Consider the following 26,799-nt stretch of genomic DNA (forward strand, 5'->3'; position numbering starts at 1 on the left):
CGTCCCTAGCACTTCCATTTAGATGTGTGTTGTCTTCCCCTCCCTTGCATGGTGGGGCTTGAGATTTGTAATGCCTCCCAACAATGTCATCATTCTGTTGAAATATAGTTTCCTCCTAAACTTTCTGTTCAATACTTAAAACAGTGTTTCAAACTTATCTCCTTGTCTTGGATTCTTCCTCTTTCTCCATTCCTCCTCTTTTCCCTTTCCCTCTGATTGCATTTCCTTATGTTCCCACTAATTCTGTCCCTTCCCCGTTTTCCAAACCCCTCCTCTTCCCCATTCCATTTCACTTGTTCTTGCTCTCATGGATCCTCCCTCCCTCCTCAGGGATGGAGTTAAAATGCTGGAGTTTTGGCATGTACATCATCTAAACCTATCTTGAATCCTAGTACTAAGCTTTGGGCTTCAATTATGTCTTGGGGCAATGAGTTCTGCAAGTTAATTATGCATTGTGTTTTTAAAAATATCAGTTTTAAATTTGTTGCCTTTCAATTTAATTCAGTATCCCCTTGCTCTTGTATTATAAGAATAAATAAATGGGGGCACATCTTACCTTTATAAAATGTATCTATAGATACAAAATTTAAAGCCAGATTCTACTTCCCTGACTCATGCTGAACAGTACCTGACTGAGTGGTCCAACTGAACTCAACAGGGCTACATGTGGAATAGGGTTCTATTAACTGTAAGTAAGAGTGGCTGAACCTGGTCCTTAGGGTTTGTTTGTTTCTCAGTTTACTTTCATATTGATTTGGGTGCCTTTAAAATGTCTGAAAGATTTCTACCGATTACGATGAGCTTTGCAAGTTCAAGGATAGGGATTATCTGTGAATTTAGCAGAATCCTTTAACCAGTGAAGCTCTTTAACTGCACCTGCTGTACAGTGCATCTCTGAGCTTGCATATTAGTGGTCGCATCCTCCTAGGAGGCTGTTGACTGTCTTTCTGTTTTAAAGGTAATTTCTAAATAATTCCATATTTCTCAGTCATAATTCTACTGTATATCAAAGATGATTTCTTGACATAGGGTATCTAATTGGCCACAACTGACCATTAAGAATTCCCAGATGAAAAAAAACAAACCTTTAATCATTAGGCAGGCCCTGTGTTTATAATAGTGTTAGCAGTTCTTCTTTTCTCCAGAAATAATTTACTAGTGGGCAGTCACATTTCCATAACATATGGATGAGATCCCCAGTTTCCTCTTCACTGTTCTAGCATTTGTAGTTTTCACACATCCCAAAATGTTCTGAAGATGATTTTTTGTTGGATAAGTTTCAACCTTCAGTCATTGGCTGAATTTGTATTCCTACACACTTTGTTCCATTTTTTTTCCACTGAGGTGGTAGTTCAGATCTTTCCTCCACACTCTCATTAGTTTGTCCCTTTTAAGTTTTAGCGATAGAAAAGAATTCTTGAAGAAGTACTTTTCTGTCTTTGTAATTGGTTCTGAAAATTTAATAAAGGGGACTGTGGAAATGCCATTCCAGTGAAGATGGACAGTTAACATTCCTACCTTAGATCAATTATAAGTTTTAATCCTAGACTCTGTTTTTCAGTCTATTTGGGTCAGGCTCCGTTTTTAGTGTTATTTTTAAATACTGGAGTATACACAGAGAGATCCATTCACAGAAATATGGGCTATTATAATGTTAAAATCATTGCTCCCTTACTTTCCATATGCCTTGGCATCCGCAGTGTGATGATTTCAAGCTCTTTGCTTTTAGCATTGGCCACTCCAAGGCTTTGCTGCCATTGAATGAAGTTCACCAGGTGCTGAGATCCTACACAACAGCTTGTGCATTTTTTAAGCCTGATAGTGGGGCTTGACCTTGGCCTCAGAGAGTGAAGCATCAGAAAGGCTGTGTGATTAGCACTTATACAGACCTAGTGGCCCAAAACTTACTATGTAGAGGTATACTAGAGCTATAGTTCTACTCCAGCCCATAGGTGGAATGAATGTTTGTTGATGGGCTGTGTTGCAGCTCCACTGTAGTGAGCTATATATGCCATTCTGGTTCTGAAAGAGTTAATGGGAGGGGCAAATTAACCCTCCTAGTCACCCCGGAGGCTGGGCCAGGGTCAGTTAAGGGTGACACCTAGCTGAGGAGAAGCTGGCTGGTGATGATGATAAAGCCAGGAAACTGGGAGCAGAAGGAGACTGTAAGGAGAAAGGGAAAGAACTCTCCTGTCCCTCTGTTGGCACTAGCAAATGGAGTGACTTGGAGGATCAAGGAGGAAGTCCAGGGGAAAGTAGGCCCTTGTATCCTCTTCTGAGTAGGGAAGTCTGTCAGGAGAGACAAGGAGAAGCTCGTGGGGTAGAACAAACTCTGATGATAAACCCTGATAAAAGAGCAGGATTGGGACTTCTAGGGAGAGAGCCCTGGTAGGTGTCAGTGGAGAGCAAGCAGGGGAACTTAAGCATCAAAGGTTAATCCTAAAGAGGGTGGAAACTGGTTTCTTTGTACTTTTTGTGTAGGATTTTGTTGGGGGATTTCAAGGGAGAGCTCTGCTGACAGGCAACATTAAGAAGAAATCCAGCGTGGCAGCAGAAAGGGCCTCCTTCCTGTGGGTGCATATGATGAAGATGTGGGTGAGTACAAAGTTACAAAGCTCAGCACTCCTACAAAGCTACCAGCTCCTACAAAGTTACCAGCACTCCTTGCTATCTTCGAGATACCACCGACTTCCTGAGGAAACTACAATGCATTGGTGACCTTCCTGAAAACACCATCCTGGCCACCATAGATGTAGAAGCTCTTTACAGCAATATTCCACACAAGGATGAACTACAAGCTGTCAGGACAGTATCCCTGATGAGGCCACGGCACAACTGGTGGCTGAACTTTATAACTTTGTCCTCATCCACAACCATTTCAGATTTGGGGACAACTATACCTTCAAGTCAGCGGTACTGCTATGGGTATCCACATGGCCCCACAGTATGCCAACATTTTTATGGTTGACTTAGAGGAATGCTTCCTCAGCTCTCGTCCCCTAGCGCCCCTCCTCTACTTGCACTACATTGATGACATATTCATCATATGGACCAACGGGAAGGAGGCCCTTGAAGAATTCCACCTGGATTTCAACAGTTTCCCCCCACCATCAACCTCAGCCTGGACCAGTCCACACAAGAGATCCACTTCCTGGACCCTACAGTGCAAATAAGTGATGGTCACAAACACCACCCTATACCGGAAACCTACTGACCGCTATTCTTACCTACATGCCTCCAGCTTCCATTCAGGAAACATCACACGATCCATTGTCTACAGCCAAGCCCTAAAATACAACCGCATTTGCTCCAATCCCTCAGACAAAGACAAACACCTACAGGATCTTTATCAAGCATTTTTAAAACTACAATACCCACCTGGGGAAGTGAGGAAATAGATTGAGAGAGCGAGATGGGTACCCAGAAATCACCTACTACAAGACAGGCCCAACAAGGAAAATAACAGAACACCACTGGCCATCATGGACAGCCCCCAGCTAAAACCTCTCCAGCACATCATCAACGATCTACAACCTATCCTGAAAAATGATCCCTCACTCTCAGATCTTGGGAGGCAGGCCAGTCCTTGCTTACAGACAGCCACCCAACCTGAAGCAAATATTCACCAGCAACTGCACAGCACACCACAGAAACACTAACCCAGGAACCAATCCCTGTAACAAACCCCATTGCCTTCTCTGTCCCCATATCTACTCTAGTGACACCATCAGAGGACCCAACCACATCAGGGGGCTCATTCACCTGCACATCTACTAATGTGATATTCCATCATGTGCCAGCAATGCCCCTCTGCCATGTACATTGGCCAAACCGGGGACACTACGTAAAAGAATAAATGGACACAAATCAGACATCAGGAATGGTAACAAAAGCCAGTAGGAGAACACTTCAATCTCCCTGGACGTTCAACAGATTTAAAAGTAGCCTTCAACAATGCGGTCATGCTGGAGATTCTTCAGCAGCTGGATCTCACACTCCAGAGCGCTCACTTCCTTGCTTGTTTCAGGACTGTCTGGGTCAAACTGGACCTGTTTAGCTGCAAGCTCTCTGCCATTGTCCACATCGTAGCACAAATACACACAACCAAAGGCAAAAGCCTTCAAAGTAGCCTTCAACAAAAAAAACTTCAAAAAACTACTTCAAAGAGAAACGGCAGAGCTACAATGCATTTGCAAACTTAACATCATCAGTTTGGGCTTCAATAGGGACTGGGAGTGGCTGGCTCACTACAAAAGCAATTTTCCCTCGCTTGGTATTGACACCTCTTCATCAATTATTGGGAGTGGATCACATCCACCTTGACTGAATTGGCCTTATCACTGGTTCTGCACTTGTAAAGTAACTCCCTCTTCTTCATTTGCCAGTATAACTATGCCTGTATCTGTACTTTTCACTCCTTGCAGCTGAAAAAGTGGTTTACCACCCATGAAAGCTTATGCCCAAATAAATCTGTTAGTACTTAAAGAGTCCTCATTGTTTTTGTAGATACAGACTAACATGACTACCCCTCTGATACTACAACAGAAAGGTTGCTCGCAGCGTAGTACAGCTTACTTTCAATAGATGACTTTGTGGGTATATAACTGCCAACACAATGTATCTATTTCCTTACATATTTCTCCACCATGAATATTATCCTTTAGTTTTTCATCTAATACATCTGAATAAATACATCTCGTGCCATGTCCTTATCTAGTCAGGTTATTGTGGCTGGCTACACTTCTTGGAGGGCATAGTGGGAGCTAGTGGCTGACTATGATACCGAAATTTATAAGAGGCTTAATTACTCAGCTTTCCAAAAACTTACTTATATACCTTGCTGCTACCTGAGTGCTTTATGCAACTAATATTTCCAAAAAGTGTCCCATTTCTTTTTCTATATGATGTTATTAAGAATTGTTTAAGATAAAAAGGGATAATTTTCAGCTTGATTATCAGATCTGTGTTCTGCTTCCTTTTATACTTTAAACATAATACATCAAACTACATCTTCATAACGGTTTTTAACTTTTACCACTGAAAAAAATTAAAATGAACAGCAGCATCATAATACTCAGTTTTGTTGGTCCAAGACAAACAATAATGAATAAATCCTTAGCCAGGTCTACTGATCTTAACAGAACAATCATGAAGCAAAGGATTATTGAAACTCACAATACCTTACATTGGTTGAGAAAATGAGCAATAGTAGTGGCTGATTAGACAGAAAATTTCCAACTTAAATATGTCGGACCTGTTTCCCCACTTTTGTATAGTAGTTTTATGTTTCTGTAAACTGTTTCAATGGAGTTACCAGTTTAAATTCTATTGAAATAAATAGCATGAAACCAGTTTCACAGAGGAGACTCAAGCTTTTAATTAGAAAACAAAGACAAAAGTCTCAATAAAAGAGATGTATACCAAAGAGAAAAGAATGCAAAGATATAAAGAACAGAACAAAGTACAGTTTAAACATCTACTATAATTTCAACCAAATAGGAAAAGTTAAAAATCACACCTGAATCTCTAAAGATTAGGAAAGATCAGTCATGTTTAGACACCATTTGAACTTTGGAGAGTTCAATGTCCTCATGTACTGGAACTTTTATCTACTTCCTGGGAACTGTTTGTGCTTATTTTTGTGTGCCACAGCCTTGTCAATCTTTTAAAAAGTACACACCTTGGAACTAGTATGAAACCCAATTAAAAAAAGATGAAAGTGGAGAACTGCCTAAAGGTATAAAAGAAAAGAATATAATACACATAGGAGTTGATGTCTAAGACATAAGAACTAATTTACCAGACTACAGCAGAAGAAATGGGAACAAGTTGATTCCGCCACATGACTTTAGTGAATGTGTCTGTGTTGGAATGTGGGTGGAAAAGGGAAGGGAGAGAAGATTGGTTCGGCTAAGGTTCCACCAGTCTTCTGCTTTGAAACAGCTATAGTAGCTCAAATCTTGGACTAGCCCTCTATGCGACGATCACCCCAGTTCAGTGGATCCCACAATGGTGTACAGTGACTTCTACGCTATTTATTCTCTTTGCAGACAGCACCAGGAGACTGGTCAAGGAAAAGGGAGGCTGAACAGTGACTGCCATTGGCAGCTGCCATAAATTAGAGTAGCCTTAATGATGCTGTAGTTTACTGTCTGGGACAGGCTTCATATACCTGTCCAGTAAGAGAGCGCTAAGGTAGCTTAAAGCTGTTTTTACATGCATGCTTTTCCTGAGTTATGCTCTGAATTCCTCTGTGATAGCCTAGGAATTGGGGCCAATATTTTTAAACCTAGACCCTATATTTTGAGCTCACTAGCCTAATTCAGAACTACTGTCCTATTGCATCAACTCTGCATTGTTCATATCATTCTGCCATACATTGTGTACAGGAATAGATTACGTAAATATCTTGTGAAAAATAAAAAGCAGAATGTAGCAGATTTCCATCTAGTTTATGTAATATTCTTACCAAAAGGAATTTTGTAGTTGGTGAAACATCTTCCTGCAGAGCAGTTAAACTGTTCATGTAAAGATACTTAAAAGCTCAGTAGAATATGAAAAGTCAAGCTTAGTTTTTTGTCTGACTTCCACTAAAATTTGTGAGCATCCTGGAGATAGGAATCAATAACTGCTGAGGAGTAAAACAGTCCTCAGGGGGAAATCAGATTTAAACCATGCTGTTGCAAAAGAATGGGTGGAAAAGCTAATGACAGCAAGGACAATTTATATTAGATGTTTCAGATGGACTTATGTTGTCATTATTTATAATTAATTATTTTTTACAGTGCCACTTTGAGTGCATAGTCCTTGGCAGACAAAATCATTCAGGGGGCCCTGAATGATATACAATCTAAATAATGCAGCAAAGGATTACATTAAAAAATTAAGAATGGGGAAGAGGATACTGGAGGCCAAGAGTTACAACAAGAGCTGGTCAAATAATGAAAAAGAAATTGCAAATAAGTCAGCAAAAGCTATCATATTTCATCACAAATTATTTACAGGAAATAATTCAACCAGCTCTACATCAGTAAAAGTCTTACACTAATTGCTCCCATGTGTCTTGCTAATAGTAATGCCACCCATTTTGCAGAGATGTGATAACTATATTGTGCATCTTGAATACCTCAGATTCCTCTCCTCACTAACCTTTCTCCTCCCAAGACTTATTTTAACATTCTAAATATGTATCTGGATGTGGGCAGTTGCAAGAATTTCCCAGACAGTGGGACAGACACCCTCCCTCTGCATGTTGTGTGTTACACTAATTACCAGCCCAAAATGCTTAGAAAGGAAACCTTTAACATGGAACAGCTAACCAACAAACCCACAGAACTGTGAAGAAGACCTTTTATCATCATATTGTCAGGTATCCATTTAGAAGTAAATAAAACACAATATAGTCTCAGCTAACTTGATGATAAACCTTATGCTGCTGCTGAGAACCCACAACTTCTTGGATGCTTAAGGATAGGCATCTATATGTTGGCATTTGTTTTTATAATGATTCCCCACTTTTTCTGTCCCTATAAGAAAAATGTATATGGATACTCTATTTATTAATAAATAAGTGCATGGCCACTGACTAGACTGAAAATTTGCACAAAGCACTGACTAGTGAGTCTGGGCCAGATGCTGTTCTTTTTGAAATAAATGGGAGTTTTTTTAACTGATTTCACTGAGGAGTAGGATCTGACCCTAAATGTAACTACCAGCTTGGGGACAGGGCTTGAAATGGCAAGGGGTCAAAGTGCACTACAGAACTCTTAGTGTGTGGTAGAAGGGTCTGCACAGCCACTTAGTGTATGACATGCCAGGGTGTAAATGTATAGCATGGCAACTTACTGTGCACTAAGACTTTGTAGCCTAGCCCTTAGATGCCACAGGATGGATGTATTGGAAATACCTGGGAGAGAATCATTCTGCAGTCCACATTCATGAAAATATCCCATTGAAACCAATGGGAATTTTCCGAGATCAAAGGCTTCAGAGTTTAACTGCCAAAGAGCACTGACATTAGACCAGGTTAATCATTTAATTGCCCAACAAGACCACGTGTCATGTTTGCATTATTGATTTTAATGTTCCAGTGAAATCTTCATGTATACAAGAAGGGTTTTTCTTTCTTTAGAGGAACACTAGCAAGAACACTAGCAGACCACCCTCATGTTATGGGGAAAACTACGGGGCATATTCATGGAGTCAATAATGTTTAATACACATATGAATTGCAGTAGATGTTTGGCTAACATTTACCTGGAGCCCAAAGTTGCACCAGAAGCTGAGTCACCTCCCAGGGAATGGAAACTAGGCACCCAAGGAATACTTTGTTTGCAGTGTTGGTATGCTTTAACTGCCAGCTTTAATTGAAGTTTGGAAGAGTTCTGTTCTGAAACACTGCAATTTTCAATTATCTCCCCCATTTAATATTATGCCTTAAAGGCTATGGAGCTTCACTGTCAGCTCCAAGAGGCCTGGCAAGTGCAAAGGGAGCACAGCCACTGCACCTCACTTGAACAGTACAGCAGATCTGCTCTGCTGGCCAGAAAGTCTAACGCTGGTGGTGGCCTGTGTAGCAGACGTTTAAGCCTGTGTGGATCACTTTTCAGGATCAGGTCTTTAAACAAGGGATTAACAACATAAAAGGCATCCAGTAATAAATTATTTACCTCTTCTCCAGTCAGTGTTATTTTATGCAATATCTTAAGAAGAAACTCACTAAACTTATACCCTTAACTGTTTTTAGTCAGCAGAAAAGGAAAGGGTTTGCTTCCCATAAGGATCCTGGTGACTGCAGTGTTATGCACTGAAAACTACTAAGGATTCGCTCCACCAACCACAAAAATGCAGGAATTGGTGGTCTCTCTTACTGAAAATTAAGAGTCATATGAGTTCCTATTAAGCCTTTCCATCTTTTTTCTGTAACACTCTGGTGCTGCTTCATCAGAAACTCTGTGTAAAACTCCATATTTTTCAAAGCAACTTTTCTTTTCACAGACCTCTTTTCTCATCTAAAGACATACAATGGTATTGATTGGGCGGGAGAGGCAGAGGGCAATCCAAAGGGCACCTAAGGGAACAGAAAGATTCCCATTGACTTCAATAGGCTTTGGATCAGGCCTTAATAGTCCACTGGGGTTGCATAAGTGTAAAGTGAGGGTCTCAAGGAAGCAGGATTCCTCAAAAAGGATACTTCCAACAAGTATTGAATAGCATCTCCTTAGGCTAATTTCAGAATTGACAGATGGTGAAATGTTCAGATGCTGATTCAATCTTTCTGTTTTAACTACAAGGGCCACTCCCTGCTACTTCCAGCAGTCTGGCACCATCATGATTGCTTAATCATGCTATCCTCCATTCCCAGTGTTGTCCTCTTCAAAGGACAACTATCTTATTATTCAGCTGTAATGGATCTACTAGAACAGTGGTTTTCAAACTGTGATCCGTGGATCCCTGGGGGTCTGCTGACTATGCCTAAGATTTCAAAGGGGTCCACATCTCCATTCAACATTTTTTAGGAGTCCGCAAATGAAAAAAGATTGAAAACCACTGTACTAGAGTAACAACAGATATGACAGATGTATACAACTGTAACATGGAAAGATGTATAAGTTTAGTTATTTTATGGCATTTTGCAGTCAGATTTTGTTAGTCTTGTAAGATTTTTCCATTTCTTATTGAAAACATTCATTCTAATTTCTGGAAGACTGGCAAAACTGCACTGGATAAAAGTTAATTACAGAATGGCTGTTTTGTGTTTTTTCTCTACATTCTCCAATTTCATTATTAACATTTTCAGACAGCTCTGTTAATAACTAATGTTTATAACAGCTGAACTTGAAAGATCAAGTTCTACTAGTAAATCATGTGACTTCCAGCAATTGCAGATCTGTTAAGCAGAGTGGCCATGTGGTGAAATGAACATCCTAAATAAATATTTGCTGAAATTGACTGACCCTTCCTGAACATGCTGAGAAAGTAGAAGTAAAGCCATGGTAAAACAAACTCTGGTTAGTGGCATTGCACAAGTACATTGGGATAAATTCTGCCCTCAGGTATATCTAAACAAAAGGATCTGTACACACATTAGTGAATAAGCAATATCAATCAAGAAAGTATGTGTAGTTTCACTGAATATGTGGCTTTGTATGTACAGTGAACCATAACTGTCAATTCTGTAGTATTTAGACTCTGGTCCTGCAAATTCCATGTGTGGATCCTGTGTGTTGGGAACCACATGGATTCATAGATTGGCCTATAGTCACATGACAAGTCAGTGGCAATGCAGGAAATAGAAACATGTCTCCTGTGCATCAGCCACTAGACAATACTATCCATGTACAGAGTGACTAAACAGGTAATGTTACCTTCTCAGAAAGGACATGCATATATTAGTATATAATCTAATTTTGGCAGTAAAAGCCATGAGGGTTTAAAGCATCCTGGAAGCCATTAGAAGTTCGAATGCAAACTTCAGATTCAGTAAGTAATTCAATACAGATTTGATATGCTTAGATTATTCAATATTGCCTCTTGCAATGAGTTTTAAAATGCTCTGGAGGGTGTGCAAGTACTTAAACAAGCTACACACATATTCAGTATAGGAATTAAACAATATATTCAGTTAACTGCTGCAATGTTCATTTTCCAAATATTTGCCAAGTGTGTTTGTAAGGAATCAGTGTGATTAATTTACATAGATTCCTGAAACAAATCGAGAGGACAGATGCATCATTTAGGACATAATTTGACTTTTCTGGCAACAGAATATTTAGTGCAGAACCAAGCCTTGGTTGTAGAATTGTGCTCAAGATGTAAACTTTGACTGAAAAATACAAACAAACCATGTTTCTAGCCTTGCAAATCGTAAAAGGTGAACTGATTGCAAATTAATACAGTGATATCTGAAGCAATAGTTCGGAGCTGTGTGGTCTGCTCCATTAATGTCAATGAGGTGTCATTTTTGCAATTTTAACTATGACAATGTATGGTGGACTGTTCAAAAGAGGGCCCCAGAGCTCAGGCCGCAGTCTGAGCCCAAATAGCTACCCCAAAATGGATTGTATAGGGAGACTGGGCACCTAACGTGGGCTGATTGATTCCACTGGGTGTTGTGGATCTAGCCCACAGTTGCTTTTCCACCATCTCCTCAGCAGGGCTGCTCCATCTCACGTAAGGATCTGGCCTGGTAACATTATGGCCCATTTAAGGAGGGGAAAGATTATTTACTCCCTGGTCCCACAAGGGACCTCTACAAAGTTTCTTCTTCTGAGGAAATTACCTTTTCCTTCACACTAATTCTCAGATGCTGTCTATCTATTATATGACATCTGTAGGACACCCATCAGTGTAGTGCCTATGATACTGGCCTCATTTAACCTAGGGAGGATGGTTGATGGGTAATCAGAGAATAGTGGTTAGTTTTGTATAACTTTTTTTGGGGGGGTATATATAGTAATCTGTAGATTATGCTCACATCAGTTATTAACGCTTTGAGGACACTATACTAAATGGGGAAAATAGTTATTTAATATGCCAGACTAAAGGAATGACAAATTGCCTAGAAGGCAAGAAATGAAAAGGGAAACAAGGATGAAAACCACAGATGGTTACATGCTAACCAATATTTGGAACTGCCAATTAAAATAAGAACTGAATTGAGCAGACTCCTTTGTTGCATTGCCCACTAATCCAGACTGTGTCGGGTGGTAAAGGGGCAGCAGTGAAATCTATTAACTATTTTTCCCATTATGAAATCCTCTTTGTACTTTCAGCTTTAGCCAAACTATTTGAGTTCACCGCCACAATGCAAATAGGTGCATTGAGATCTGTCTGTCTCTGTTATTCCTATGTAGTGCTACAAACCTTTGTGATCATAAGAAATGCTTGAGCTAAAAGCCTCCTGGTTTGAATGAAGGATGGAACAGTGAGTCTTCAGCTTCCCCTGTGCAGCCTGACCCAGTTTCCATTTTTTTGACCTTGCATTCTGCAATGTTGTCCTGTGCACCCAAAATAGTTCAAGTGTATGTGAGGATCTGGCCATTGTGTACTGGACCATTTTTAACTATAAATTCTTTGTACTTGGATTTTTAATTATTCAGATCAGTGTGCAAAGTTATAGGACAGGTACTGTCAATGAAACAAATAAACACAAATGAAGTAATGTATATTTAAATCCTGGAAGTGTCTTTGTGACCCATACAAACCACCATATTGCAATTTCTCAGAGCAGTGCATTATGGGAGATCTATAGTGAATCAGGAAATACCAAGAGGTTTTCACACATGGGGGAAAAAAGATATTTTAAAAAGATGTATTTCTGTGCTGAATTCACCCCCAGAAGCTGGTAATTTCAGGGCAGAAATCTGTATTTAACTTAGTTTTTACTTTGCAGTTCAACTTTAAAGGAGAACATTAGCAAACCAAAGAGACTTGGCAGGGAGGGGGAAGGGACTAAGCATACTTAATAAAGGCAAAGTGCCATTGCAAAATTTGACATCACCATTCTCCCAAATGTATCTGTTGCTATTTGAAATCTGTTTCAAATCTCTTCTGTATAAGATATTTACAGAGAAATGTACTGGCCTTGAGTTATAAAACCTTTCAATTATAAAAACATTGTTGCTTGATTCTTTTTGATTACAGATACAGTACTGAGAGGCCCAAGGCTTACAGAAGATTATATCTGCAGTTAAGAAAATGATAAAAAGATTAATGGCTCAATTTCACTTTGAGAAGAATTATAGGTTGCCTTTTCAAAAAGATTAAAGACAAAAAAGTTAATGAAACACTGAGGACTGTAATAATGGGTCAGATTCTCAGATGGTGGAAACCAACATCACTCCATTCATTTCAATGGAGAGAGATAAATTTCCACCTTGTGAGGAACTTCTCCAAAGTGCTCGCAGTGTTATCTGTAGCCCACCACTGCCTGGTATAATATGAGGGAGTGCAATATATTCTCACTATTTAAAATTTATTTTAAAATACCTAACTGAATTAAAATGACTGTTCCAAGCTATCTGACTAAAATTAATTGCAAATATGATTTCCAAAGTATAAATGATGGGGTTTAAAAAATGTTTTTACACAATCTATTGACTGAAAACTGATTTAAAGGAGGTATCTTAGTACGTCAATCACCTTGTTCTTTACAAGTTTTAAAACTGTTAAAGCTTGGTTATGAAAAATTTGTTTTTTTGGTTTTTTTAAAGAAATTTGCTTGAATCATAAAAGTTTGTCTACTAAAACCTGGTGATTTGTTTTTGTTTTTTTTTTTAAATAACACACTGAGTATTCTGAGATCCATAATTGCATTATGTCCACTATTAGGAGGACCACTTTTATTTTTTTACATCCTTATATGCACCTTTGTGCCATATTGCTTGGCTGCAAAATGTTTGACTCATGCAGATCTCTTCAGAGCCTATCCAAAACACTGAAGGCTTCAATTTGGGTGAATTACTAAAGAGTTAATTTAGTTGTTCTTGCCTTGTCAACTACAGCTGGTGTGACTTATTTCTTTTTGGTGAAAAATTCCATTTTTTTTTAAATAAAACATTTTAAAAAATCAACTTACTTTTTTTTTTCTTGTGGGAAATGTTCATTGATTTCAAAACAAAACTTTTGCAGAAAATGCACATTCCTGGAAAATTTCAAAACTTTGAATTTCAAAATTTTGTTTCAGATTTTAGTTTATGGGAATTTTCATTTTTATTTATATTTTAATATACTTTCACTACATATTATGCATTACTACTACTGACAGGTCATACTATGACAATAGCTGAAATAGTCTTTTTATTATTATTATTATTAAAATAATTAAGGGCAATACTTAGTACAGACTAAAAGATCTTATCTGTGCCAGAATACTTGGACAAAGCAAACACACAAGGTCTTGATTACAATTCGATTATTGATTTTGCAAATGCTCCAAAATCCTTCTTTTTGCATTATACAACCAGATCTAATTAACACAATCTGAAAAGGGGGTGGGGGAGAGAACAAACAATTTTATTTTGACTTTCCCTACACAATTATTCACATTTACTTTCTTGTTCTCACTGCAGAATAATGAGTTTGCAAAATATAGGATTCAGTCTAATTTGTTAATATAACCACTCTGTAAACTGCAAAGCAAACTAATTAAAAGCCTTCAATCTGTGTCTCTTGTTTTCACACAAATAAACCATCATTGATTAAGGTTCATATTATATGTGAACCATCCATTCATAATGATAAATGCCTCAAGACTGGGAAAGGTTAATAGAACGTAGTCAATTAAAATGACTTGAAATTATTATGGAGCAAAAGAATTTTGTTTAGCATGGTAAAGTCAAGCAAAACAAGAAAATGTATCCAATCAAATGAAATTGATACCTTTAAATATCCATGCCCCTTATATGATTTCCTAACCCTTTTGTAATGTCACGGTGATCATACTGATTTACACAGTGGCTACAAAATGTAATTAGGCATGGTATTCTGTGCCCAGAGGAACTGGCAATTTGATTTCATGCCTGTTAAGTATTCACTGTGCAAAAATCAACCCACATCTTGTACTTAAGTATTTACTGAATGAATACCAATTAGTTTGGTTTTCTCAATTGCTATGACTCAGTCATTTGCACTATTATGTATGTGTATTGTGGCAAATTGCCGGCAGTATTATCATGGATCCCACGCTTTCTCTTCTTGTTGGGGGGGGGGGGTTGTTTCAGGGGTTTCTCACCCCTGATCTGGGGTATTAACTGTCCCATTAGTATCGCAGAGAAGGGGAGTGGAGAGGGAGCGACCCAGGCCCATCCTCTACTCCAGGTCCTAGCCCAGGGGCCCTAGGGAGAGCAGCAAACCACTTGAACTAGCGATTCCTTCCCCTGGGCTACTTCCCTCTCCAGCCCTTCAGCTTGTGGGGCTTCCTGCCCTCTCTCTGCTTGGGCCAGCTTTCTCCCAACCCCTTGTGTCTGTGGAGTCCCTATGCTCTGCACAAGTCGGGTTTCCCTTTACTAAGGATCTTGGTCTTCTGGCCCACCAGAGCACTTCTCCAAACTCTCCTCTGCTTCCCTTCAAACTGCTCTCTGCTCCAACACCAAACCACTCTACTTCAACTTCTCCAACTGTCTGATTGGAGCAGGGGGGTTTTATCAGGTGACTGGCTTCAGGTGCTCTAATTAATCTATAGCAGCCTCTCTTCCCTCTACAGGGAATAAGGCGCTCATCATCCTGGGGCTTACATACACTCAGGTCTATGTCATCCGCCTTCAGGCCCTGCAGAGGCTCCTTTACGGTGCAGGTAGTCCAGCGTGGAGCATACTGGCGCACGCCTTCCTGCGCCGCTTCCGAGGGCTCTGATACGACTGGCAGCTCCTTTATCGCCATCCGAGAGGTCTTCCCTGAGACGTCTCCAGGCTGCCGGTCTTCTACCAGGACCTCCTCCGGACCTGGAAACTGCTTTCAATGACCAGGTCCGTGTCGGCCACCGAGGGGGCAGATCTCCTCGTGGAGTCCCTGCTACACAACCCCCAGCTTCGCGCGCAGGTGGCGGAGTCCCCCTCGTTGCGCCAGAGGTTGGTCCTGGCAGAACTCACAAGAGTCGGAGACCTCCTGGACTACGCCTGGGGAGACTGGCTGGATCCCCTGATGCTCGCTTAGTGCATGGGGCTCTCCAAACCTCGTACTCCCCAGCGCATACTTCAGGAGGTGAAGGCCGCTTTGACGCCCGCTGCTCGGGTTTACCTCGACTGGGTCCTGCACGAGGGCGCGCCCCGCCCACCCTCTACCCCAGGCCCACCGGACCTTTTAATTGGGCCCCTGCCCCATGGACCCAACCGACTCCCTCACCCTTTCACCGTGAGCCAGCTGCACAAGATGCAGATGGTCTGCTTCCAAACTGTGCCAAGGAAACATCTATACACTCTCGTAATAAATTCAAGCCTCACTCGATTACAGACCTAAAACTGGCAATTCGTCAACAAAAAACTTCAAAAACAGATTCCAACGAGAGACTGCTGAATTGGAATTAATTTGCAAACTGACAGTTCTTGTCAACTGCTGGAAATGGCCCACCTTGATTATCACTACAAAAGGTTTCCCCCCCCCCTGCTCTCCTGCTGGTAATAGCTCACTTTACCTGAACACTCTCGTTACATTGTGTATGGTAACACCCATTGTTTCATGTTCTCTGTGTATACAAAATTTCCCCACTGTATTTTCCACTGCATGTATCCGATGAAGTGAGCTGTAGCTCACGAAAGCTTATGCTCAAATAAATTTGTTAGTTTCTAAGGTGCCACAAATACTCCTTTTCTTTTTGTAGCAACATTGAAGGCTATGTGTTCATAACTTTATTCTGTGATATATAATGGGCTAAATCATAAATTCCACATTTAGAAACTGAGGAAGCATAAAAGTCTACATTTTAAAGGTCAGAGTCAACTCCTCTCTGTGATGGGGCTAACTTCCATCACTTATTAAATGTGGGGTTAAGGCATCTGTGACTGATTACCTTCTGGTGTGAGGGGGAAGAGTTAAGTAAGGGTCATTAGGCACCTGAGCCTTATAAAGCTAAGGGAACTCAGTAGGGGTGAGACTACAATGGAGGTAGGACTCTGTTGTGGAGAAAAACCTCTCAGAGAGTTATCCAGCTCAAGAGGGTCAGAAGAGCATAGGTGCTGGAACTAGGGGTGCTGTTGCACCCCCTGGCTTGAAGTGGTTTCCATCAGATACAAGTTTTACAGTTTGGTTCAATAGCTCTCAGCATCCCCACTATACAAATTGTTCCAGCACACCTGCAGAGGAATGGGAGAGTGTAGGAAGAAACTAGAGGCCTGAGATTCAAAGGGAAACTGTTTAAATACAAGCTGTGGGGAAGAAGTACAAGGGGGTTTGGGGATAGGAAGTGAACCAGGGAAACAGCATCATGTCTAAGAAGCAGACCTAGTTGCTTAATACAGGCTGCCTGGGCCAGAACCCAAGTAGAAGTCTGGTTTCCCTACCAGGCCTGAGGAAGGTGTAGGCAAGCCCAATGGAAGAAACATTGAACTCTCAGTTGGGCTGAAGACTGACTCCCACTCTGCCCCCCAAGAATGAGCTGAGGAATAGCCCAAGACAGGGGGTAAAGACTCTTTTCTGTTGGGACATTTTGTAAACTTTCAAGTTGGACTTTTTTGTTACCCAGAAGAGGACTGAACTTCACGTGGCTTGGCCACAGGGCTGAGCCATGGAAGACCTAGTCAGAAGCAAATGGTTGCAGTACTGGAGACAAGGGCCCTTGCAGCATAGCACGCTGACACAAGGAGGCACTTCAGGTGGTAAGTACACTACCTGACACACTGTTAATAAGGTGCTTTTTGTTGACAAAATCCCTGTGTTATACTGTGAGTAGTTTATCAGTGTGTTATGAATCAGTCAGTGAAATACATTTTTTGATGTTTGCACGCTCATGGCTTTTGGGACAAAGGTGAGTTGTTATGACTTCAAGTCGAATTGAGTTTTAAGTAGTAAAGCAGCATCGGAATTAGTGATCCCCTGGTAAACATGCCACTCTGTCTGTTGGTGTCTAAAATGATATTTTCAGGGACAGCATCTGATATCAGTTCTATTTGTTTCCAAGACATAATCAGATGTGAAATTTAATACCTTCATGTAATGAGTGATATGAAAAACCCAGTAGCACTCACTGCTGTTAAATTGTCCTACGGCTGGTACCTGCAATCAACCCTACCTTCTGTCTGTCCTGGCAAACCAAAAAATTAAACCAAAGATCTTCTTCTCATATTTTGGTACAATATTTTGCTATGTACAGTTTTTGATTGCAGGCCAGATCTATTTTTGTTCCCATATCTTATCTCACAGAATGTACTCCTGCCTGTCTCACTTTTGAGTGCAATTAATTTGATTTTCCTTCTGTACCTGAGTAGTGTTCTCCTCTCCCCTATCCCCACCCACTTGGCTTCTCTTTCCTTTACAGCTTGATGGACTACCAATACTAGTTTTTACAAAATGCACCCATATTACATCATATTATATACCATCAGCCTGATTTTTCCCCTTATTTACATCAGTGTAACTAAACTAACTTCAGTAGTTATGCCTAATTTACCTTGTCTAAATTAGAACAGAATTGGGCCCTGTCAATGGCCTCCAGCCATGTTACCTTGTGCTGTAATCCTATGAGAGCTCACAAAGAAGGAATAGGTCCAGTACTTGGCAGTTCCTTTGAAGCCTTCAATCCACATGCTGAAGGAAGTGGTGTTGATGATTGGTGATCTTACTGCTGAGTCCATACTAAAACAGCCTTCCCCCCACAATGTTTTAATAGGGATCAGTGGGGTTCTCAATGTGTCAGCTTTTTGATAAGCTTAACACTAAAGTCCTGAATGTCTGTGGTTTTCTGAGTCTGCATAATTTTTTGAGCCAAACCAAATGTCCTGGCCCAATCCCAGTTTGGATAAATACATTCCACCCACCAAAAATTGAAACTTCATTTGGATATAATACTGACTTCCACATGCTTTCCTAAACTACTAGCTGAAATCAGGCATAACAGAAACAGATGTTGCTCAAGATTTGGTTTCTAAATGCCCAAATGGGATGCCATAGATGCTGACTTGGGAAACTGAGAAACATTCATCATCCTTTTCTTTAAAAAAAAAAAATTAAATTAATAGTCTCCCTTCTGAGACTTTGCTCCAAGACACCTTGTTCACCATTCAGCAAATACCCAGACCCTTCTGATAGAGTTTGGATACCTTCCATAATAGATACCTACTCTTATGCTCACCAGTGTGCACTTGCTTGGATTTAAAAAAGGGGGGACCCCTTAGATACTTAGGATGCCATTCAAAGTCTCCTACTCATACCTCAGAAAGCAAAGTGACTAAAGGCTGGATATCTGCTTACAGTCACAGTCTGTGCTGGAAGGCGGTTTCAAGGAGGGAAAGCCTCTAGGATGAATTCTTGCTGACTCATCTAGGAATTCTCTCAGTGGGGAGGGGAACGGATCCCCAGAATGCACAGAGCATTGGCAGCTCTGCCATTCTGGAGAGCGCAGCATCTGCTCTGTCCAGTGGGACGTGTTGGGACATGTGTAGGGACATGGCTATTGCTCTACTTCTGCCAGCATCCTTTGAGATGGTTAGAACCACTGCTGCTAGCTGTACTCGAACTGCAGTTCTGACCTACATTATGGAACATATCATAATTTTGGTTCTTAAAGCAGAATACCCTATTGATTTTAAATGAGCAGTTCTGCTTACAAACTGATGTTTTGAAATAGCCCTGGGTAGAAGTACAGAGACGATTCTTTGTATTGTCTCTCTCTCCCCCACTCATGCACACCTGCACAGGTCCAACCACTATATATATTTTATATGCCCATATATATATATATATATATATACATACACACACACACACATTAGGGCTGTCAAGCGATTAATCGCATGATTAAACAATAATAGAATACCATTTATTTGAACATTTTGGGATGTTTTTTACATTTTCAAATATATTGATTTCAATTACAACACATTACAAAGTGTACGGTGCTCACTTTATATTTTTGATTACAACGATATTCACTGTAAAAAAACAAAAATAGTATTTTTCAGTTCACTGAATAGAAGTACTGTAGTGCAGTCTCTTTATCGTGAAAGTCCAACTTACAAATGTAGAATTTATATTGAAAAATGCAGGTTCTAAAATTTTTCCTTGTTTTATTTTTGAATGCAAGTCCATTCAGTCCTAATTCTTGTTCAGCCAATCGCTGAGACAAACAAGTTTGTTTACGTTTGCAGGAGATAATGCTGCCTGCCTCTTGTTTACAGTGTCACCTGAAGTGAGAACAGGCGCTCTCATGGTGCTGTTGTAGCCAGTGTCACAAGATGTTTGTGCCAGATGCACTAAAGCAGTGGTTCTCAAACGTTTGTACTGGTGACCCCTTTCACATAGCAAGCCTCTTAGACCCCTTATAAATTAAGAACACTTTTTTAATGTATATATTTAACACCCTTATGAATGCTGGAGGCAAAGCGGGGCTTTGGGTGAAAGTTGACAGCTCGTGACCCCTCCATGTAATAATCTCACAACCCCCTGAGGGGTCACGACCCCCAGTTTGAGAACTCCTGCGCTAAAGATTCATATGTCCGTTCATGCTTCAGTTACCATTCCAGGGGACATGCATCCATGCTGATGACAGGTTCTGCTTGATAACAATCCAAAGCAGTGTGGACCAACACATGTTCATTTTCATCACCTGAGTCAGATGCCACCAGCAGAAGGTTGATTTTCTTTTTTTGGTGGTTCGGGTTCTGTTGTTTCTGCGTCTGAGTGTTGCTCTTTTAAGACTTCTGAAAGCATGCTCCGCATCTCGTCCCTCTTGGATTTTGGAAGGCACTTCAGATTCTTAAACCTTGGGTCAAGTGCTGTAGCTATCTTTAGAAATCTCACATTGGTACCTTCTTCGTGTTTTGTCAAATTTGCAGTGAAAGTGTTCTTAAAATGAACAACATGTGCTGGGTCATCATCCGAGGCTGTTATAACATGAAATATATGGCAGAATGCAGGTAAAACAGAGCAAGAGACATACAATTCTCCCTTAAAGAGTTCGGTCACAAATTTAATAAATGCATTGTTTTTTTAATGAACGTCATCAGCATGGAAGCATGTTCTCTTGAATGGTGGCCGAAGCATGAAGGGGCATATGAATGTTTAGCATATCTGGCACATAAATTCCTTGAAGTGACCGTTACAAAAGTGCCATGCAAAAACCTGTTCTCACTTTCTGGTGACATTGTAAATAAGAAGAGGGCAGCATTGTCTCCTGTAAATGTAAACAAATTTGTTTGTCTTAGCGATTGGCTGAACATGAAGGAGGACTTAGTGGACTTGTAGGCTCTGAAGTTTTACATTTTTGTTTTTGAGTGTAGTTATGTAAAAAAAACCCCTACATTTGTAAGTTGCACTTTCGTAACAGAGATTGCACTACAGTACTTGTATGAGGTGAATTGAAAAGTACTATTTCTTTTGTTATTTTTACAGTGCAAATATTTGTAATAAAAATAATTACACTTTTTATATATATGTGAAAATGTAAAAAAAAATCCAGAATATTTAATAAAATTCAATTGGTATGCTGTTGTTTAACAGTGCAATTAAAACTGATTGTGATAAACAATTTTAATCACGATTAATTTTTGAGTTAATCGCGTGAATTAACTGCAATTAATCGACAGCCCTAATATATATATTAATCTGAGCGCCATTTTGTATCACTTGAAGGTCCACTGAGTAGTTCTGTGGTGCCTGATTGAGGATGCTGATTGAGAAGTAGTAGTTGAACTCACTGAATACAAACAGGTTGCCGGACAAGAGCCAGAGATGCTGATACACCTTAGTGACATAGCTGAGATTAATGTGATTGGTTACATCCACTGCTGGACAAAAGGACTTGGTAAATGATGTGTTAAAATTTATTGAAATCTAGTGCTGTCACTTCACTCATTCTGACTGCTGACCCTCTAGCTCCCTCTTATCAGACACAGAGCACAACTTCAATTTAGAATGGGATACAAGGAAACTATTCCACCAAGTAGTAATCACTGTACATCTTAACAACAGAAGCTAGGAGTTTCAGAGGCTCTTATGTTCCCAACTCCCATAGAGTCAAACTCCCATCATTCAGAGTTAATCAGAAACAGCAGTACAAAGATCCCACTAGTCTAACAACTATGTATCTGCCACTGTATGTCACTGGAGGAGAAACCATTTAGCTGGCCTTGAAGATTGGGATATATATTGTAGTAAATGCTAGCAAGAAGTTCAATGACAGATGAAATAGAGGGTGCAAGAAGCTAATTTTGGCATTGGTTTTTAATCTAGAAACCAAACCCAGAGAAGAACCACCACCTGATACAGGTCCAACATGACTTTTAAGTGCGACCATATAAGCCAAATCTTATTTCAGGATTAAAAAAACAATTATACATTTTTTTACCCTCTGATTCCATTAGTTTTCCTTTTCATTCAGCAGCCCAAATTTTGGGTGTGTATATATATTCCAAATGTATCAGAGTTGTATTTATTCAAGAGAAGTAATAGTTAGATGAGTGGGGGAGGGAGGTATTCAAATGTCTGAATTCCTATTCAAATCTATATTGCCTAGTTTCATTGCCTGAATCAAATTGGATCTGAAATTCAGTTTGGTGCTATTGATTTCCAAACTAGCAGGTGACTTGCTACCTATACTAGAACATCAGCAAAGCCTTGATTGTCAACTGAAGAGATTATGCATAACAGACAGCTCCTATTCAGCTCCCAGCTTGAATCAAAAAGAAACTCCTCTATCAAACTGTCTTAGTTAATTTAATGTTTCTCTAGTTTCAAGAGAGTGGACTCTTGTTTATTGTTAATTTCCTATTGACTCTATAAAGTAAAGAGATGCTGTACTTCAGCGTTAGGGTAGACAAAGATGACTGCCACGATATATATTAGTTAGAAAGTACTTTTGATTTATATACTGTAAATCTGTACAAGCCTGAGCCACAACCCACTGAAGTAGTTACCATTGCCTTCATTTGCCTCTGGATACAGCTATGTCAAAAGCAGAAACAAAGAATTCTCCATAGGGGGCATTAAAAAAGATTTTTGACCAGTGTTGTTAGATCGTAGAAATAACCACATGGAAAACTCTAAAGAGAGTAATAAAGGAAATATTATGCACCACCAAATTAATAACTAAAATTACATGAGATCAGCCTACAATTATGTAAGTTTCTATGGAAACCATGTTTGGTAGGTACCCTATCTGATTCACTCTCCATACTTTCCGCTTCCTGACTTTACTGCACAATAGAATACATGCTCCCTGAATTACTCTTTGAATGGCTTGAACTAAAAAGACGTATACATATTTATATGTTTAAAATGTAAAATTATACCACATTATACAAAAGAAAGAAGCATTCAGAACAAAAGGAATGGCATTACACACATTAAAATCTTGCCAGTCTATCAAATTGAAATGGTACAGGGTTAACACAAGAACTAACAGAGTTTCTGTACTAAATTTACAAGCTGCTACATTGTGTAGCTATTGAAGTCATTGGAACTACTGATGTGAGCAAGTTCACATCAAAATTAATAAGTGTTGCACAATCTAGCCCTAAGTTTCTAATACACTAATTATGTGCATGTTCCAGCAATTCCTATTAAGACAAAACTCCCATTGAAATCAGTGGGAGTTTTGTGTGCATATAGTCCAGACTGTAAATTCTTTGGGGCAGTGACGGACTTCCTTTGTCTCTGTACAGGTTTTAGTACAAAGGGCCCGAAATCTTCATTGTGTGTTTGAGTGCTATCAGAATAAAATAAATGGTAGGATCACCCAGTATTTTTTCAAGGAGAGATCATAGAGAAGTTAATGAAAGAATGTTGGTATTATTCCTTGATGAGGCCACAATACAATGGACTATATGTCTACTAAGAAAATATACACCCCATTCTAGTTGTGAACTATATTACTGTTTAGCATTATAGTTTCTCTGGAAACCTCATATTAGCAGTATACATGTTTGTCCGTGAGATATATTAATCTTGCTGAGGTAGATTATGAGGAAATGGACGTGCATATTGTGAATGGTTCCATGTTAGGACTGAAAGGGAGTTTATTGTGGAAGTGCATAATTGTTGTTTTTTCTTCATTGCACTAAAAATATACTTAAGCAACCCACACTCTATTCCCCCCCCCCCCGGAAATATCAGTAGACCTAGTCTGCAGGTTCAATGCAATATATGGTCATGGCTTTATATTTTGTTCTTTTTATTTTTTCTACAAAGCAATTTAATCAAAGAGAAGCAATTTATGAAATTTCCACATGTTAAATCTCTTTTATTCACAGGGAATGTATAACTTCAAATTATGTAATGAATTTGGCAAACTGACCTGTAACATTTAATAGCAAAATGAATTGTTATCCTAAAATAAAATACATTTGATGCAATATTGTAAATTAAGACCAGATTACACATGATCTGTTTTTTAAATGTAATTCAAATCTTAAAATATATACAGCCAACAAATGTGAAGTTATCCAGTGCACATTAAAGTGCACATTTGCAGGACTTGTGTAAAAGTTTCTGGCTATAACTTTGTGGGTTCCATCCAGGACCTCAAAATACAAATAAAAACTGGCATCTGGCAGTAAAATGACTGGAAATGTCAGAGCTAAATCATGCCTAACTTTCAAACTGTTCAGCTTTGTTACAAGAGTGTTCATTTTAATGCAACATTCTAAAAATGCAGAATGAGGGGACAGGAGTAGGGGGACTAGAGAAACTAAAGCACAAGGAAAACATCAGGACTCTAATGATACCATTAATCATTATATTAAAATAGCTTGCCTCCAGTCAACAGTACTTATTCTTTCAAGCTGTCCCTTCTTAAGGGGCTCTTCATCCAGTGTCCAGATCAGTAACTTGAGTTCAAGAAACTGTGGCCCTTTGCATATTAATAATAATTAAATAGAAGATGCTAACACGCAGAAATGCTAGCTAACTCCTGAACTCTTAGTGAGACCTGCATGAAATTACAATTAACCTAGCTACTAATGTGACCTTGTTATAGTCGAACCCTAAACCACACAATTGACTGAATTTTGTTCAGACACTATTTCTTTAACAGGATTCTCTAAGCAGAATGTTGATTCATAACCTGTACTTGATTTCTGCATTGATTAAAGGACCAATTTATTATCACTGGTCCAGTAACAATGTTTAAGTTGAATGACATATGAACAAATGTAGAGATGATAAAATATCTGGGCAAATATCTGACTTCAGGTAGACAGGCTAGATCTTTATCTGGTGTAAACTGGTGTGGCTCTATTGACTTCAGTGGAACTATGCTTAAGCCAGTTGAGGATCTGGCTCACACATTCTTTCCCATAATTTTGCCTAATGAGCAGTAATTCACAGTCCTTTATGGGTAAAATTTTCATTAAATTTCATGTCTCTGCCTGTGAAGGACTCCAGAATTGGCACGATGTAAGACAGTAAAATAGCACATTGATTACAACCAATGAACATGTAAAAATGTACCATTATCAACCTTCCAGGCATGCTGCAAAGGCTCCTCGTTCTCCCTCAGAAGTGACAAAGGAAGACCCACAACAGAATGCCCCATAGCCCAGTAGGTAGGGCACTCATTTGAGAGATGGCACATCCCTTCTACACCTCAGGTGGAGGGCAGAGTTGAACTGACAGACCCCCACATCGCGCATGAGTTCCCTAACCCCTGGGCTAAAAGTGATTATCAGGCAGCTCCTCCTCCCTTCCCCAAAGTGGATAGGCACCTAACTCCAAGAGGGTTTGCAGCTGAGAATACCAAGCAGAGGGAGGAGCCTGCCTGTACTTAGGCACCAATCTCCTTGAGGGGCAGAGGTTCAGAACACACCCCTCCACTGGGCATCTCCCATTGCTTAGCTTAGGCAGGGAGTTGCCTAGCATGCTAGCATTTGTGAACCCCTTTCTGAGGCATCTATCTCTCCCAATTTATTGTATAGGAAGCCTTGCTACTGAACTCAGGCTTTGTGAATCCCAATAGTTTTTTAAGTCCCTCAAAGCTAGGCTGAGCATCACCATGCCTAAGTTCCTTTGTAAATCTAGTCCTTAGTGTCCAACCCAGTAGTCTCTTTGGATGCAAAACTCTCAAAAGAGTAGGTTGCAGGATTGGGCCCTTAACACTGAGTGCAATATGTGACAAAATAGTAATGTATGGTCAATTATGAGATATCGGATAAGACATGCTTTTTGGCTCTGGATAATCATCTAGGCCCAGATCCTCAAAGGCATGTAGACACTGCACTCCCATTTAAATCAACACCGAAATACCTTTAAGAATCTGGGCCTAGATGATTATCCAGAGCCGAAAAGCATGTCTTATCCTATGACTCATAATTGACCATACTTATATCCTAGTGTCACACCACGTTTGTCTAGATCTTCAGCTGGGGGTAAACCTGGGTGTCTTTGTCTCCAGTAGAAATACACTGATTTACTCCAGCTAAGAATCTTGCCTAAGGATTTTTATTTGCAGTTGTTTTTGTTTTTTGTTGGACCTCTTTTTAAAGAAGAAAAAACCACAACACGTCTGGTGTGCTGTATTATGCAGCTCAGTATTTGGACGCATCCTGATGATCTGATGTTAAGGGACTGGGAATCTTATTGACATTAATGAGCTCTGGGTCAGACCTGAGTTACTGGACCTCTTCTATGGCAAAGTTTGTGCAAGCTTCTTATAGTCCTAAGCATAAAACATTGACTCCTCTGACAGTCTGCTGCCAAAGCAACCTTCTCATTATATGCTCATAGCTCTTTATGATTACTAGTGCTGAAAAACAATGAAATGTTTTATTGATTCGGTGCTGTGGATGGGGGGTGACTCTGACTGTCCATAGCGCTTGTTGAATAAGTCACTGGTGAATATTTCATTTGCTAAATGAGTGCTAGCCTTCAGTGGATAAATGATTCACAACAAACTCTGTAAGTACTATAATTTATGCTATATTCTCTCAATCTATCACAGAACATTCTATCTGATAAGGACACTTATTTTAGTAAAAATATTTTTTGTTTCATGTAATGCTGTTCTTGGGAGGACAATTCATGTGCCTAAAGAAACTTACTGGAGAGTTTGTACTGCCTTTGAAGTAAGAAAGTCTCTTGAATAAAGAGAAATCCTTAGATGTACTGCCACATACATTCAAATTTGCTTAACCAGTAGTTTGTTCTGTATCTGCC

General features: G+C 39.7%; 1 protein-coding gene and 1 long non-coding RNA gene across 2 annotated transcripts in view; one reads left to right on the top strand and one right to left on the bottom strand.

The window, feature by feature from the left end:
* The window catches only part of KCNT2 (potassium sodium-activated channel subfamily T member 2), a 286,523-nt gene that overhangs the window by 144,846 nt on the left and 114,878 nt on the right, over window positions 1–26,799 (bottom strand). The gene's annotated exons all lie outside the window — the stretch shown is intronic.
* The window catches only part of LOC140916561 (uncharacterized), a 202,387-nt gene that overhangs the window by 62,932 nt on the left and 112,656 nt on the right, over window positions 1–26,799 (top strand). The window lies entirely within an intron of this gene.

The sequence above is a fragment of the Lepidochelys kempii genome, chromosome 8 (assembly GCF_965140265.1).
Source record: "Lepidochelys kempii isolate rLepKem1 chromosome 8, rLepKem1.hap2, whole genome shotgun sequence".
Taxonomy (NCBI): domain Eukaryota; kingdom Metazoa; phylum Chordata; order Testudines; family Cheloniidae; genus Lepidochelys; species Lepidochelys kempii.